This window comes from Bidens hawaiensis, unplaced genomic scaffold, assembly GCF_021521415.1.
Source record: "Bidens hawaiensis isolate Kalapana, Puna unplaced genomic scaffold, B.hawaiensis_p1.1 tig00002572_1, whole genome shotgun sequence".
In the NCBI taxonomy this organism is placed as follows: Eukaryota; Viridiplantae; Streptophyta; class Magnoliopsida; order Asterales; family Asteraceae; genus Bidens; species Bidens hawaiensis.
The window spans coordinates 1,920,310-1,926,869 of record NW_027491140.1 but is presented as its reverse complement, the minus strand read 5'-3'; positions in this window follow the sequence as shown (position 1 = coordinate 1,926,869).

The following is a 6,560-nucleotide window of genomic DNA, read 5'->3' as shown; positions in this document are numbered from 1 at the left end:
TTTCGAAATTTTTTTTACACATGCGTAATATATGTATGTTAGATATACGTAAAAAAATTACATAATTTTTTACGCATCGAGTCGACTTTTTACACATGTGTAACGGACGTAAAAGTTTGTGTAATCACTTACATATTTATTCTCTCTCATACTTTGACTTTTTGGTCATATTTAATCTCAACTACATATTTCAATCCATTTAATTAAATGTGTGGCCAAGAATTAAGTTCTTAAGTTCATAAAACTCAACATGGTTATCAAAATATCCCTCCCATATATATATATATATATATATATATTGATATGTTCAGGATTATTTTCAAATACACCCCTTCTAAACCTGAAAATAAATAATTAATTGTTGTATTAACCTCTTTTTTATCTTCTCGAAGCATCATCTTCTTTCTTCTATTCTGGTTGCTGGCCTGATGATTAAAATTTTTTTTATAACAATGATAATAAGTTCGTTCATCAAAAAAAAATGAGTTCGTTTGTTAATACGATAGTATAGGTTATATATAAATCCGAAAAAACACCGGGTTTGGTCGAACCCGGTCACATAGCCGTACCTCCGCCACTGCCAAGAGGGACAAAAGCAAATGAGCGGCAGGAAGCTTGTCATCGAATTTAACGACGGTTAGATGCTTTAAACACTAAACTAACTGTATGGAAATTGAGGAGCGAAAAAGTAAAATGATATTAAAAAATGACGAAGGAGATGAGAAAGCGGGATGAGAAGATTTATATTTGATCCTATGAAATTGAAGCATTAATAAATAGTGATCTGTTGGAAAGTTTCTAAAACCACCACTAGCTACATGTAGCAAATTATTAAAAACCATACATGCATGTAATTTTTAAAAAATTTATGAGCGTCCATGCAATCTGGATATACTTAGCATTCATGTAATTAACTCTTTAAAAAATTTATGAGCGTCCATGCTAGCATCGGTCCTTCACGTATTATTTTTGTTAGATAATTATCCCTTTAGTGAGATAATTGTTCTATTACATCCCTTCAACTTTTGTATCTAATGCTTTGAAAAAGATCACTATTAATAACAACATTATCCATTTTAAATCTCCAAAAGACCTTTAATATAACTTTTAAATTTTCTAAAAATGTCTTTTATAGATAATGAACCCAGAATTACGGCATTTTGTAACTGTATTCATGATAAAACTAGTAGTGAAAATCAACCTTATAAGTGAAGCCGTGAAGGTGTTTTATACCTTTATTTAAATAGAGCTAGGATCTTTTATATATCCTGCTTTTCTATCTCATCTAAAAATTATGTTGTGGTGTATAATAATACCGAATCTACAGTAATACTCAAATGATCTAAGAACACATGATTTTATTCAGCTTACAATTCTTTTAATTCAACATAAACATAACAATAAATTCATATGCCCACAATTGTTGGTGATCAAGAGCTAATTAGTGAGACCAAAAGAATAGAATAAGAACAAGTAATATAAAGAAAGCTTTCAATCGTTTATTGCTTAATTGACAGAGTACATAAACTGGAAAACAAAGATGGCTTATATAGCCAAAACCCTAACGTTAACAAACTAGAAATCAGGAAAGAAACAAACAATACGCATAACTAGGTCAATAACAAACTTATTGACAACGTTATGATTTATTGAATTTCAAATAACTTCACTGGATCTGGCCCATGCACTCCATCAGCCCATTAACTAACTTGTTTATCCCTTTTGTGAATTATCAACAACACTCCCCCTTAATTCACAATCCATAACACCCAACTTGAATCTGAGGTGAACAAATTTTTCTTGAGAAAGAGCCTTTGTTAACACATCTGCTAATTGATCATGAGTGTCACAATACTCTAGTTTCACTTGCTCCTGATCAACCATGTCCCTGATGAAATGAAATCTTAACTCAATATGCTTAGACCTGTTATGAAACATAGGATTCTTTGATAGACAAATTGCTGATTTACTGTCACAAAAAATGGTTGTTGCCCTTGTCTTGTTTCCAGCCCAAATCAGCCAGCACCCTTCTAATCCAAATTGCTTGACAAGTAGCACTTGTGGCAGCCACATATTCTGCTTCTGTACTTGATAAAGCAACTGTATGTTGTTTCTTTGAACTCCAAGTAATAGCTGCATTTCCAAGAAAGAACACTTGTGCTGAGACACTTTTCCTATCATCCAAACATCCAGCCCAATCACTATCAGTGTATCCTGTGAGGGTCACTACTTGTTTATTCTTCTCAGCTCTTTCAAACCACTGCCCATGGTTGTTAGTTCCTGCAAGATACTTCATAATTCGTTTGACAGCACCTAGATGCAGTTTTGAGGGTGCCTGCATAAACCTTGAGACATAGCTCACAGCAAAACCAATATCTGGTCTAGAATGTGTGAGATACATGAGGGCTCCCACCATACTTCTGTAATTAGTAGCATTAACCTTTTGAGCTCCATCTTCCACTTCTAACTTTTCGTTTGTGTTCATTGGAGTGCTTTCAATTTTCTCATTCATCATATCATACTTCTTTAGCAGCTCTTCGGTATACTTAGCTTGAGACACAAAAATTCCTTCAATAGTTTGAGTGACTTCTAAGCCAAGGAAATAGCTTAGAAGCCCAAGGTCAGTCATCTCAAAGCTTGCCATCATACCCTGCTTGAACTCATTAGCCAAACTGTCACATGAACTAGTATAGATAATGTCATCTACATAAATACAAACATAGATAACTTCATCAGCACTAGTTTTTTTTATGTAAAGTGTAGGTTCATTGTCACTTCTTCTATAACCATTCATGCAAAAATAAGAATCAATCTTTGCATACCAAGCTCTTGGTGCCTGCTTAAGGCCATAAAGAGCTTTGTACAATACATACACATAATCTTCCTTTCCCTTTGCCTTGTACCCTTCAGGTTGTTCAACAAAAATCTCCTCTTTAAGTTCACCATTCAAAAACACAGATTTTACATCTAGTTGGTACACAGCCCAACCTAATAAGGCAGCAATAGATAACACTATACGAATTGTTTCAAACCTGGCAACTGGTGCAAATGTCTCCTGAAAATCGATACCTTCCTTCTGTGAATACCCCTTAGCTACTAGCCTTGCTTTGTACTTAATTACTTCACCCTTTGGATTCAGCTTAGTCTTGTACAACCATTTAACTCCTACTATGTTCTTGTTGTGAGGAGGTTTAACTAGCTGCCAAGTTTTGTTGTGATTAATGGCTTCAAGTTCTTCTTTCATCGCTTCTTTCCATTCAGCCCTTTTGCTAGCTTCATCATAAGTTTGTGGGTCTGTAGCAAACTGACAGGAGTGTAAAACATCTTCTTGATTTCTTACTTTCAACGGGGATGTGCTTGAATCAGTAGGAGCAATCTGGGAATTTACATCAGTTGGGGTGACATATGAAGTGGAGGTATTCATTCTTCCACTTTGTTCAGTAGTTTCATGCCTGTGTTGAGCTTGAGAACCAACAAGAGATTGATTAGTATAATACATAAAATTAAATGAATCGTCACCTGGTGTTAGTTCTTCAGAATCATCGTCAACCAACTGATAGGACTCCCCAATAGTTTTGCCTTTCCAGTCCCATTTCTCATTTTCAACAAACTCAACATCTCTCCTTGTCTGAATCTTCCTTGTAGCTGGATCATAAAGCCTATATCCTTTGGTTTGATTTGAGTAACCAATAAAGATACATTTTTCTGATCTTTGATCCAACTTCCTTCTAAGTTGAGATGGAATTAGACCATAAGCAATAAAACCAAAGACCCTCATGCTACTTACCATAGGTTTTCTCCCCATCCATACTTCAAAAGGAGTTTGATTTACAAGAGATTTAGTAGGGGACATGTTAAGGACACGCACTGCCGTGGCTGCAGCCTCTGCCCAAAAATAATTAGGCAGGTGCTAAGCCTTTAACATGCTTCTGGTAAGGTCCAGAACAGTTCTATTACGCCTTTCTGACACACCATTTTGTTCTGGTGTGTAAGGGGCTGTTAACTCTCTTTTTGTACCATTCTGCTCACAATAAGAGTTAAACGCATTTGATGTGTATTCTCCACCCCTATCAGTTCTTAATACTTTGATACTATACCCACTTTGCTTTTCAACAAAAGCTTTAAAAACTTTAAACTTTATAAATGCTTCAGATTTGTTTTCAATGAAGTAAATCCAACACATCCTTGAATAGTCATCAACAAACAAGATAAAGTATCTACTTCCACCCAAACTTGGAATTTGCATGGGTCCACACACATCAGAATGAACAAGTTCTAATTTGTGTGAAGCCCTCCAAGTATTAATATGGAAGGATTCTTTACTTTGTTTTCCCAACACACAACCTTCACAGAATTCAAAAACTTTAATAGATGGTAAACCATGAACCATACCTTTGTCATGCAACATTTGAAGCCCTCTATAGTGAATGTGCCCATAACGTTATGCCACAGAATTGACATGTTGTCTTCTGCTGTGACTTTAGCTTAAGGCTTGGTCTTTGTAGCATCAAGTAAGAACATATTGTTTGGTGCAAGCATCACTCTAATCATCTCAGTGTGTGATTCTTTGTGGACTATAGAACAAGCACCATCATCAAAGTGTAAGGCAAAGCCCCTTCTCATCAACTGACCAACACTCAAAAGATTATATTCCAACTTAGGTGCATAATAAACATCACTAAGGATTTTAAAACCACCATCAGTTGTGTTGATCTTTATATCACCCTTACCTTCAACAGCCACCTGTTTCTTATCTCCCAAATTTATACTAAGCTTGAATGTTTCATCAAGTTTAGTGAATCCCCCTTTAACTCCTGTCATGTGATTACTACATCCCGAGTCTATGAACCATAAAACGTTGTTAACATGTGAATCAGTGTTAGCCATTAACATAAATACCTCATCCTGTTGTGGCTCCTCTATGCATGCGAGGAACAACATATTGTCTTCATTACCATTTTGTCTTTCATCTTGTTCAGCCACATTTGCATGAGGTTCATCATTATACCAGCAGTCACGCTTGACATGACCAAACTTATTGCAATGGTAGCATTGAGGACCTCGATTAAAATTAGGATTTCTTGCTCTCCCACGTCCTCTAATTGTTCCACAGCCTCTCCCCCTGGAACCACTATAACTTCCCTCATCGGGATTTCTTCTAGTATTCTGCATAGCCTGTAATGCTTGCTCATCGGTCTTGACCTCAGTCTTCACCTCAACTGATCGCCCAATCATTCTCTCTTCTTGGGACTGAAGAGATCCCATTAGTTTTACAGGAGTTAGTTTAGCAAGATCATAAGCAACCTCAATTGAGGGCACCACATAATCAAACTTGGATGTGAGACTCCTTAAAACCTTCTCTACTATCTTCTGATCTGTAATTTCTTCACCAAAGGCACGTTGCTGCCCTACTATTGCCATGACACGAGAGAAGTATTCTCCTACCATCTCTCCATCTTTCATTTGCATATTCTCAAAATCTCTCCTCAAGCCTTGGAGTTTAACAGCTTGAACTTGAGAATCTCCTTGAAACTCCATTTTTAGGGTTTCCCATGACTCTTTAGCACTTGTTGATGAAGCAATGCGAGAGAACAGCTGATCGTGCACCCCTTGCTGAATAAAAACCAAAGCTTTGGCATCCTTCTTCTTAGCTTCTTTATAGGTCGGTGAATTCCTGTTTGTTTCGGTGATACCCACTTCAATCATATCCCACAGATCTTTGGACATGAGGATAGTCTTCATACGAATGCTCCAATGTTCATAACCCTCCCCCTTAAAGAATGGAACAAAGGATTGGGATGGACTACCAGACACCTCACTCATGATACAATTGATAAACCAAACCCTACCCAGGAATTGATGTACAACCAATGCTTTGATACCACAATGTTGGTGATCAAGAGCTAATTAGTGAGACCAAAAGAATAGAATAAGAACAAGTAATATAAAGAAAGCTTTCAATCGTTTATTGCTTAATTGACAGAGTACATAAACTGGAAAACAAAGATGGCTTATATAGCCAAAACCCTAACGTTAACAAACTGGAAATCAGGAAAGAAACAAACAATACGCATAACTAGGTCAATAACAAACTTATTGACAACGTTATGATTTATTGAATTTCAAATAACTTCACTGGATCTGGCCCATGCACTCCATCAGCCCATTAACTAACTTGTTTATCCCTTTTGTGAATTATCAACAACAACAATCATCTCGTTCCAAAATCGTCGGTTGTTGTCATCTTCATCATGGATTCTACAATAAAAAAATGCAGTTCATAGTTTTAGGTATGATATTAAACACTAATAAACATTGGGTTTTTTGTATTCTTCAGGATTAATTTCCTAATACTTAAAATTAAATATATATTATATGATTCAATATTTGAATACTTTATTAGTTATAACTTATACGTATGAAAAAATGTTTGAAATTGACTCGTTACCCTTAAATTAATAGAGTTTGAAGAAAAGGTATTTAACTTGTGCAAACATTGTTGCATGTAGATAACCATTTTGATCGCATAATCAAGACGGTATGAATATGTATTTAAAGCT